Raw genomic sequence first — 11,978 nt, forward strand, 5'->3', positions numbered from 1 at the left:
CAGCAGCAGACGGAAGCTATGGTAGACAGTGGCGCTGCAGGGAATTTCATGGATCATGATATGGCCGCGTCCTGGGGCTTGCCCTGTGCCCGATGCCCCAAACCCCTGGCTGTTAAAGCTATTGATGGCGCTCCAATCGGGTCGGGGCGTGTAGAGCAGCGCACAGAGCCCGTTACTATGCAGGTAGGGCCACTCCATAAGGAACAGATATGGTTCTATCTGATTAAGTCCCCTGATAACCCCATTATTTTGGGATATCCATGGTTATGCACCCATGACCCTATTATCTCTTGGAGGGAGGGGAAACTGCTGTCTTGGGGACAGCAGTGTCCCGAACACCTGGAGACGTCTTGTAACTCCACATCCATAGAGAGCCCTAATGCAGATCTGCCCCTGCAGCTTCCAAGGGAGTATGCAGATCTAGTGGCAGTGTTTAGCAAACACAAGGCTGCAGAACTGCCTCCTCATAGACCTTGGGATTGTGCTATAGATCTTTTTTCGGGCACTACACCCCCTAGGGGGCGGGTATACCCTCTTTCTCAACCTGAACATCAGGCAATGGAGGCTTATATAACGGAGGCACTAGAAGCCGGATTCATCCGGCCGTCTACCTCTCCAGCTTCCGCTGGCTTTTTCTTTGTTGAGAAAAAGGACGGGGGTTTGCGCCCCTGTATTGATTATCGGGGGCTAAATGCCATTACTGTGAAGTACCCGCACCCTTTGCCTCTTATCACGTCGGCCCTCGAACAGGTTTCCGGTGCTACCATCTTTACTAAACTGGACCTTAGGAGCGCATATAACCTGATTCGCGTTAGGGAAGGGGATGAGTGGAAGACCGCCTTTAGCACCGCCCTCGGCCATTATGAGTACCTGGTCATGCCTTTTGGCCTGGCGAATGCACCTTCCGTATTCCAGGCTTTTGTTAATGAAGTACTCAGAGAACTAATTAATCGCTCAGTATTAGTGTATCTGGATGATATCCTGATCTTTTCTCGGTCCCGTGAGGAGCATATTGGACATGTCAGGGAGGTGTTGCAAAAGCTGGCAGCACATAAGCTGTACGTGAAAGGGGAGAAGTGCCAGTTCCATGTGCACTCTGTGGATTTCCTGGGGTACATCCTAACACCCAACGGGGTCACGATGGATCCACAGAAGGTCTCGGCAGTTCTGTCATGGCCCCAGCCAAAGACAGTAAAGGACCTGCAACGGTTCCTAGGTTTTGCGAATTTCTATAGGCGCTTCATAAGGAACTTCAGTTCCGTTGCAGCCCCGTTGACTGCTCTGTTAAAAGGAGCCCCTAGGCGCCTGACCTGGACTCCTGAGGCGAGTCAGGCCTTTGAAGACCTAAAGAAGCGTTTTACTTCTGCCCCAATCCTGAAGCACCCTGATCCCAAACTGCCCTTTATTGTGGAGGTTGATGCATCTGAGGCCGGGGTAGGGGCAGTGCTCTCACAGCGCCAGGGAAGTCCCCTGAAGCTCTATCCATGTGCGTATTTCTCACACAAGATGTCGCCTACTGAACAGAATTATGATGTAGGAAACAGGGAGCTCTTAGCCATAAAGATGGCCTTAGAAGAGTGGAGACATTGGTTAGAGGGGGCTACGCACCCATTCTTAGTGTTAACTGATCATCGGAACCTGGAGTATCTGCAGAAGGCAAAGAGGCTCAATTCCAGACAGGCGCGGTGGGCCATGTTCTTCACCAGGTTCCGTTTCACGGTGACCTATCGTCCTGGCTCCAAGAACGGCAAGGCCGATGCCCTGTCCCGTTTGTTCGAGGTATCGCCTCAGCTCTCCCCACCAGACACCATCTTGTCCCCGACGCAGTTTGTGGCTCCTATCCGTTGGGCTTTATTGGACGATATCCAAGCAGCCCAACGTCAAGAACCCGGTCCCAACGACCAGCCCCAAGACAAAGAATACGTCCCGTCCACTGTTCGGTCCGAGCTCCTACACTGGGCCCATGATGGTCCAAGTACAGGACACCCAGGGGTCAACCGAACCTTGAAGCTTCTCGCTGAACGCTTCTGGTGGCCATCCATGAAACAGGACGTACGAGACTTCGTCCTTGCCTGCACCACATGTGCCCAGGCCAAGGTCCCACGGCAGCTGCCAGCAGGGCTTTTAGAGCCACTCCCGATTCCCAACCGTCCATGGTCCCATATAGCGGTGGACTTCCTTACTGATCTTCCGTGTTCTGATGGAAACACCACCATATTGGTCGTCATAGATCGCTTTTCCAAGGCCTGTCGACTGATTCCTCTGAAAGGTCTACCTACAGCCCTGGAGACCGCGGAACTGCTGTTCCAACATGTCTTCCGGCTGTATGGCCTGCCAGAGGATGTCGTCTCGGACAGGGGACCCCAGTTCACCTCAAGAGTCTGGAAGGCCTTCTTTGCCCGCTTAGGAGTCTCAGTCAGCCTCTCCTCTGGTTATCATCCACAGTCTAATGGGCAAGTGGAACGCCTCAACCAGGAGGTTGGACGTTACCTGCGGAGTTACTGTGCTCAGAATCAAGCGGATTGGAGCAGATACCTCCCCTGGGCAGAGTACGCCCAGAACTCCCTGGTCCATTCGTCCACAAACTTAACTCCTTTCCAGTGTGTGCTCGGTTACCAGCCTCCGCTGTTCCCGTGGACGATGGAGACCAGTGGGTTGCCAGCTGTGGACGACTGGTACAAGAGGAGTGAGTCGGTGTGGGAATCCGCACATGTCCGTCTCCAGGAGGTGGTATCCCACCAAAAGGAGAAGGCCGACAAAAGGCGTAGGACTGTATTGTACCAGCCAGGGCAGAGAGTATGGTTGTCCACCCAGGATCTCAAACTGCATTTGCCCTCGAGGAAGCTTGCCCCCCGTTTCATCGGCCCCTTCAAGATCCTGAAGAGGATCAACCCGGTTTCTTACCGTCTTCAGTTGCCCTCGCATTATCGTATCTGTCCCACGTTTCATGTTTCGCGCCTCAAGCCCCATTGTGTTTCCGCCCTGCAGAGCCCAGCAGTTGCTCCACCTCCACCGTTGGATGTGGATGGTTCTCCTGCCTACTCCGTCAGGGCCCTCCTGGACTCCAAACGGAGACGGGGTACGCTGTACTATCTGGTCGACTGGGAGGGCTATGGGCCGGAGGAGCAGTCTTGGGTACCAGCACGGGACATCTTGGACCCAGCTCTTATTGAGGACTTCCATGAGTGTCATCCAGATCGGCCTGCTCCGCGACGGCGGGGGCGACCGCCTACCCGCCGGCGTTCTGCGGCTGGAGCCGCCCCTGGAGGGGGGGGTACTGTCACATCCCACGGGGTCACTGCCCCTCCTGGTCAGAGGCGGCGCCACTCAGTGCCGCTAGCTAACGCTCACCTATCACCTCACAGTCTCGTAGGACATGGAGGTATAAAAGGAGCCAGCGGAGCAGAACTAGTCGCGGATTCTTAATCAGCAGTTCTCTTGTGCTTCGTTGGCGATTGGTAGTCTCTTGTTCCCTCAGTTTGTTTTCTAGGTGTGCATGTTCCAGTCCCGAGTGCCCGTCCCGTCAGTTCCTGCCTCTTGTTCTTCAGTCCTGGTCCATCGTTCCTGTCCGGTATTTCGTCACGTCTCAGGGTTGCGGTCAGACTCACAGATTAGCGTTTCACTGTTCACCGTAGTTCCAACACCGTGTGTGTTTCCTGGTCTCGTGTTTCTTGTTTCACTTCCACCGAGTGTCTTACAATACTCACCGTACACGTCTAACCTCACACTGCACGTGAAGTCATTATATATTTCGTCTGTGTTTGGACGTAATAGCAACGCGCGTCCGTGTCGGACTCCCGTCCGGACGCAACAGAAGAATCCGCCTGCTAATATGACTTCAGCGGAATGGCGTGAGCTGGCGGATCTGACAGAGGCGAACCAAGAACGGCTCCTGGTTTGCGCAAACGCCGCTAGCCGCCTCACAGATCAGTTGGAGCAGTTGACACGACTCCTCAGTCACGGTGGGCGGGGCGCCGATCCGACCAGTTCGCAAACGCATGATGATTGGCGGACATGTCTTTTTGATCGTCTTTATGCTTCCTCGGGTCATCGCGCGGAGCCCACGAGCCCTGTGCAGACCAATGGGATCAGCGCTACTGAGCAGCTGTCCGTTCCCTTCCCGGAGGCTTTGCAAGGTAGTAGAGGTGAGAACCAGAATTACACAGAATACTCAATCTCCAGTCCAGCCTCTCTGTTCCCAGGGCCCTACTCTCCAGAGTCACCCCCTAGCCCAGACAGAAAGACAGAGAGACAGTTCTTCCCCAGCACCAAGAGTTTTCAGGTGCGTTCCAGGTCTCCAGTGGAGAAGACATCCAGCCCCCGATTGTCAAGACCACTCTCTCAGGAGTTCTCGCCGGATTACCGGAGCAACTCCGGGTCCAGCCGGACCCCGACGCCGCCAGGGCAGCAGGTGCCCTACAGCCCTGTGGACAGTGAGCCGGCTCAAGCACGCAACCTTGTCAGCTGTGCAGGGCTCGAAGAACAGTGCGTCAGACAGGGAATAATACGACTCAGTAACGGGCGTTTGACAGAGGAGGAAAGGAGGCGCCGTTTTCTGCAACGCTTGTGCTTTTACTGTGGAGCTGCGGATCACGTGCAGGTTTCCTGTCCAGTGCGGCCACCCCGTGGATCCCAACGGACCGACTTACTGGTGAGTGATGTATCTCTCCATACCTCCCTGTTGACATTACCAGTTACAGTATCCTGGGGTTTCCAGCAGCAGCAGACGGAAGCTATGGTAGACAGTGGCGCTGCAGGGAATTTCATGGATCATGATATGGCCGCGTCCTGGGGCTTGCCCTGTGCCCGATGCCCCAAACCCCTGGCTGTTAAAGCTATTGATGGCGCTCCAATCGGGTCGGGGCGTGTAGAGCAGCGCACAGAGCCCGTTACTATGCAGGTAGGGCCACTCCATAAGGAACAGATATGGTTCTATCTGATTAAGTCCCCTGATAACCCCATTATTTTGGGATATCCATGGTTATGCACCCATGACCCTATTATCTCTTGGAGGGAGGGGAAACTGCTGTCTTGGGGACAGCAGTGTCCCGAACACCTGGAGACGTCTTGTAACTCCACATCCATAGAGAGCCCTAATGCAGATCTGCCCCTGCAGCTTCCAAGGGAGTATGCAGATCTAGTGGCAGTGTTTAGCAAACACAAGGCTGCAGAACTGCCTCCTCATAGACCTTGGGATTGTGCTATAGATCTTTTTTCGGGCACTACACCCCCTAGGGGGCGGGTATACCCTCTTTCTCAACCTGAACATCAGGCAATGGAGGCTTATATAACGGAGGCACTAGAAGCCGGATTCATCCGGCCGTCTACCTCTCCAGCTTCCGCTGGCTTTTTCTTTGTTGAGAAAAAGGACGGGGGTTTGCGCCCCTGTATTGATTATCGGGGGCTAAATGCCATTACTGTGAAGTACCCGCACCCTTTGCCTCTTATCACGTCGGCCCTCGAACAGGTTTCCGGTGCTACCATCTTTACTAAACTGGACCTTAGGAGCGCATATAACCTGATTCGCGTTAGGGAAGGGGATGAGTGGAAGACCGCCTTTAGCACCGCCCTCGGCCATTATGAGTACCTGGTCATGCCTTTTGGCCTGGCGAATGCACCTTCCGTATTCCAGGCTTTTGTTAATGAAGTACTCAGAGAACTAATTAATCGCTCAGTATTAGTGTATCTGGATGATATCCTGATCTTTTCTCGGTCCCGTGAGGAGCATATTGGACATGTCAGGGAGGTGTTGCAAAAGCTGGCAGCACATAAGCTGTACGTGAAAGGGGAGAAGTGCCAGTTCCATGTGCACTCTGTGGATTTCCTGGGGTACATCCTAACACCCAACGGGGTCACGATGGATCCACAGAAGGTCTCGGCAGTTCTGTCATGGCCCCAGCCAAAGACAGTAAAGGACCTGCAACGGTTCCTAGGTTTTGCGAATTTCTATAGGCGCTTCATAAGGAACTTCAGTTCCGTTGCAGCCCCGTTGACTGCTCTGTTAAAAGGAGCCCCTAGGCGCCTGACCTGGACTCCTGAGGCGAGTCAGGCCTTTGAAGACCTAAAGAAGCGTTTTACTTCTGCCCCAATCCTGAAGCACCCTGATCCCAAACTGCCCTTTATTGTGGAGGTTGATGCATCTGAGGCCGGGGTAGGGGCAGTGCTCTCACAGCGCCAGGGAAGTCCCCTGAAGCTCTATCCATGTGCGTATTTCTCACACAAGATGTCGCCTACTGAACAGAATTATGATGTAGGAAACAGGGAGCTCTTAGCCATAAAGATGGCCTTAGAAGAGTGGAGACATTGGTTAGAGGGGGCTACGCACCCATTCTTAGTGTTAACTGATCATCGGAACCTGGAGTATCTGCAGAAGGCAAAGAGGCTCAATTCCAGACAGGCGCGGTGGGCCATGTTCTTCACCAGGTTCCGTTTCACGGTGACCTATCGTCCTGGCTCCAAGAACGGCAAGGCCGATGCCCTGTCCCGTTTGTTCGAGGTATCGCCTCAGCTCTCCCCACCAGACACCATCTTGTCCCCGACGCAGTTTGTGGCTCCTATCCGTTGGGCTTTATTGGACGATATCCAAGCAGCCCAACGTCAAGAACCCGGTCCCAACGACCAGCCCCAAGACAAAGAATACGTCCCGTCCACTGTTCGGTCCGAGCTCCTACACTGGGCCCATGATGGTCCAAGTACAGGACACCCAGGGGTCAACCGAACCTTGAAGCTTCTCGCTGAACGCTTCTGGTGGCCATCCATGAAACAGGACGTACGAGACTTCGTCCTTGCCTGCACCACATGTGCCCAGGCCAAGGTCCCACGGCAGCTGCCAGCAGGGCTTTTAGAGCCACTCCCGATTCCCAACCGTCCATGGTCCCATATAGCGGTGGACTTCCTTACTGATCTTCCGTGTTCTGATGGAAACACCACCATATTGGTCGTCATAGATCGCTTTTCCAAGGCCTGTCGACTGATTCCTCTGAAAGGTCTACCTACAGCCCTGGAGACCGCGGAACTGCTGTTCCAACATGTCTTCCGGCTGTATGGCCTGCCAGAGGATGTCGTCTCGGACAGGGGACCCCAGTTCACCTCAAGAGTCTGGAAGGCCTTCTTTGCCCGCTTAGGAGTCTCAGTCAGCCTCTCCTCTGGTTATCATCCACAGTCTAATGGGCAAGTGGAACGCCTCAACCAGGAGGTTGGACGTTACCTGCGGAGTTACTGTGCTCAGAATCAAGCGGATTGGAGCAGATACCTCCCCTGGGCAGAGTACGCCCAGAACTCCCTGGTCCATTCGTCCACAAACTTAACTCCTTTCCAGTGTGTGCTCGGTTACCAGCCTCCGCTGTTCCCGTGGACGATGGAGACCAGTGGGTTGCCAGCTGTGGACGACTGGTACAAGAGGAGTGAGTCGGTGTGGGAATCCGCACATGTCCGTCTCCAGGAGGTGGTATCCCACCAAAAGGAGAAGGCCGACAAAAGGCGTAGGACTGTATTGTACCAGCCAGGGCAGAGAGTATGGTTGTCCACCCAGGATCTCAAACTGCATTTGCCCTCGAGGAAGCTTGCCCCCCGTTTCATCGGCCCCTTCAAGATCCTGAAGAGGATCAACCCGGTTTCTTACCGTCTTCAGTTGCCCTCGCATTATCGTATCTGTCCCACGTTTCATGTTTCGCGCCTCAAGCCCCATTGTGTTTCCGCCCTGCAGAGCCCAGCAGTTGCTCCACCTCCACCGTTGGATGTGGATGGTTCTCCTGCCTACTCCGTCAGGGCCCTCCTGGACTCCAAACGGAGACGGGGTACGCTGTACTATCTGGTCGACTGGGAGGGCTATGGGCCGGAGGAGCAGTCTTGGGTACCAGCACGGGACATCTTGGACCCAGCTCTTATTGAGGACTTCCATGAGTGTCATCCAGATCGGCCTGCTCCGCGACGGCGGGGGCGACCGCCTACCCGCCGGCGTTCTGCGGCTGGAGCCGCCCCTGGAGGGGGGGGTACTGTCACATCCCACGGGGTCACTGCCCCTCCTGGTCAGAGGCGGCGCCACTCAGTGCCGCTAGCTAACGCTCACCTATCACCTCACAGTCTCGTAGGACATGGAGGTATAAAAGGAGCCAGCGGAGCAGAACTAGTCGCGGATTCTTAATCAGCAGTTCTCTTGTGCTTCGTTGGCGATTGGTAGTCTCTTGTTCCCTCAGTTTGTTTTCTAGGTGTGCATGTTCCAGTCCCGAGTGCCCGTCCCGTCAGTTCCTGCCTCTTGTTCTTCAGTCCTGGTCCATCGTTCCTGTCCGGTATTTCGTCACGTCTCAGGGTTGCGGTCAGACTCACAGATTAGCGTTTCACTGTTCACCGTAGTTCCAACACCGTGTGTGTTTCCTGGTCTCGTGTTTCTTGTTTCACTTCCACCGAGTGTCTTACAATACTCACCGTACACGTCTAACCTCACACTGCACGTGAAGTCATTATATATTTCGTCTGTGTTTGGACGTAATAGCAACGCGCGTCCGTGTCGGACTCCCGTCCGGACGCAACAAATGATGTATGAATTTCCTGCATATTAACATAAAGACCACTTAATATTTTGTTACTTATTTTGTAAAGCTTAATCTGAGTGAAGGATAAATTGAACTGAACATCGCCTCTGCTACTTCACTTTGGAACCTCAACTGTAGCGTATTTGCGCCCTTGTTTATTACTGGTTAATAGATAAGTAGTTGTAAGCGGTGTATCTAGCATTGATAGTAGTGTAGTAGTTTAGTAGTAGTCTAGTGTATTAGTAGGATTATTAACAGTACCAGTGTAAATCACCCTTGGGTGAATAAGGTGTGAGCTCATAACACTGCATAGTGTTGACTGCAAATTGTTTTGGAGAAAAGCATCTAACATAGAATATTAAGATGACAGACAAATCTGAAGTATGGCAGTGAGCCTGAACCCAAAAGCACACAGAAAGCTAACAAAATGCCAATTATTACCACTGGAGGCAGGGATAAAACAAGCTGGGAGTCATCGGAAACTTCTGTTTCTGCACCCCAGAGAGAACAAAGCATGAAAGTGCCAGTTTTATACATAACAAGCCTTTCTGTTTACTCAGAGGTAGACCACAAAATATGTGAAATTTCTCATTATTCTACCTCTTAAAAACTTCAGTACTTGTCCAGTAGAATGTGTCTATTGTTTAAAAATTTGCATGAGAGGCATGGGCCCCATGGGGTTAGTCAGAGCAGAGAACATTGAAGTCTTTGCATATAAATGCTTTATGGAAATGTTTCAGTTAAAATTCGACGCAGAAATTACTCCTGATCACAGTTCTAATAATTTTATTGGCGTGTTTCGCAGTCTTCTGTTGAGTTTGTTGTAAAGATGTAAAGTTACCTTCCGAGTTTTTTGCCAGAACAGCTCAGGATTTCAAGATACTACAACTACTTTTGAGTTCCAGCTGGTCTATAACAGGAAAGTTCTTCTATATTCACAAGGGATGTCGCTTTAATCGTCAGCAGTGAATTGTTGTCAGAAAGACGCGTTGGTGCTAATAAAAACTTACCATCCTGGATGTTGTATTCTCACCATTAATCCTAATTAAGACATTTTGCGCCTTTCACTGGCCCACAACACAACGGCCAAAGAAGGAATCTGCTGTCCTCTAGGGGTCACGTGAAGAAAGCCATAGGAGTGATACAGCACGCTTACTCATTTAGCTGGCGCTTTTCTCCAAAGTGACTTACAGTGTTACTCTACCTATCATTATTTCCCCTTTTGTACAGCAGGGTAATTTTACTGGAACAATTTTTATGGTAGGTATCTTGCTCAAAGGTACTACAGCTAGAGGTGAGATTCAAACCTGCAACCTCTGGGGCCAAAGGCAACAGCTCTAATCACTATTCTACCAGCTGCCCCTATAGTACAACACAGTACAGCACAAATTGTCACCCCGGCTAGAGACAATGACATCCTTAAAGTAGTCACGACACCACCTCCTCCCTGAAAGTTCACCTCCACCCAGAACATAACATCTATCATCAATACTCTAAAATGCTCCAAATTATGAAAACTAAACTAAAGACAGATGAGGACAAAGCTTTTAAACCCTGCCACTGCTGTTATTTGGGATGTTACATCTCACTAAGGAGTTAAAAAAGGTTACTATCAAATGTATTATAAATTTTTTATCCGTACACAATCACACATATCATAAAACTTTGTTTTCAAGTGTGCGTGTGACCTCCTTAGAATGCTAAGAACATTGGTTTCTGCCCTTTAGCCCAGAAAATATCAGTCAAATAAGACGTCATATACACATACATGCTAAGTAAACAAAGCCTTCTCACATTCTTACCTAGATACTGGTTGTATGAGTTTTTCAAACTGCTCTATTAAATTGGAAACAGCATGCCTCACTATCCCAAATGTATTTAGGACCGTCATGCAAAATTCATGCATTATAATGTTTATCGCGATAATAAAGATTTGTGAAACTTCAGAACATCAGACACTTTTTGAAACAGCTGATTTAATTTTTAAGGATTTATTCATTCTTAGCTTTCAACTACATCACAATCATTTACATTTATTCATTTAGCTTTTCTCCAAAGCAATGTACATCTCACAGAAAATACAATGTGTGCATTACACCAACAGGAAGAGAGACTTAGATGCAAATGTGTTATTCTAAAGCAGTTATTTTCCACTATATGAACCAATGTACTGTACATCCCACGAGTAGCTGCATAAAACTTTATCCGAATATCGACAGTTCCTAATCACATTTTTTAAAACAAACATGTCACATGAGTAGATGCATGAAAGCTTATCTATTATGATCTTAAACTTATAGAGCATGAACACATATTTAAGAGATCATAGGAGTAGTCTGAACCACTTGTCCTATACAGGATTACAGGGAGCCAGAGCCTAACCCAGCAACACAGGGCATAAGGCTGAAGGGGGAGGGGACACACCCAGGATGGGATGCCAGTCCATTGCAAGGCACCCTAAGTGGGACTTGAACCCTAGACCCACTGGAAAGTAGGACCTGGTCCAACCTACTGCACCACCACACCCCCCTACCATGGGAGTAGTGAGTTTGGAAAAGGTGAATATGAACACTAATGTGAATAGGTCTCGATGTGGGCGTAAACTTGCACTTAAAGATGTATCAGTGCTTCTTCATACTGTAACGTTACATCTTTACCATCCTGTCATCACTAGTGTCCAGGACTTCAGGAACACAAACAGGACTACTGCCATATCTCAGAAAAGTGCTGTAAGGTACTGGGTGCAATTATCAGTCACCAATTAACTTGAACAGGATATCTTTTGGAGGAAAGCAATTAGCAAGAGCTTTAACTACTGCACTGCTTGCTGGTGTTGTAGTTATATACACCGCTCAAAAAAATTAAAGGAACACTTTGAAAACACATCAGATCTCAATGGGGAAAAAATCATGCTGGATATCTATACTGATATGGACTGGGTAATGTGTTAGGAACGAAAGGATGCCACATCGCTTGATGGAAATGAAAGTTATCAACCTACAGAGGGCTGAATTCAAGAACACCCCGAAAATCAAAGTGAAAAAATGATGCAGCAGGCTAGTCCATTTTGCTGAAATTTCATTGCAGCAGCTCAAAATGGTACTCAGTAGTTTGTATGGCCCCCACATGCTTGTATGCATGCCTGACAACGTCGGGGCATGCTCCTAATGAGACGACGGATGGTGTCCTGGGGTATTCCCTCCCAGATCTGGACCAGGGCATCACTGAGCTCCTGGACAGTCTGAGGTGCAACCCGGCGGCGTCGGATGGACCGAAACATAATGTCCCAGAGGTGTTCTATTGGATTTAGATCAGGCGAGCGTGGGGGCCATTCAATGGTATCAATTCCTTCATCCTCCAGGAACCGCCTGCACACTCTCGCCACATGAGGCCGGGCATTATCGTGCACCAGGAGGAACCCAGGACCCACTGCACCAGCGTAGGGTC

This window comes from Scleropages formosus, chromosome 9, assembly GCF_900964775.1.
Source record: "Scleropages formosus chromosome 9, fSclFor1.1, whole genome shotgun sequence".
In the NCBI taxonomy this organism is placed as follows: Eukaryota; Metazoa; Chordata; class Actinopteri; order Osteoglossiformes; family Osteoglossidae; genus Scleropages; species Scleropages formosus.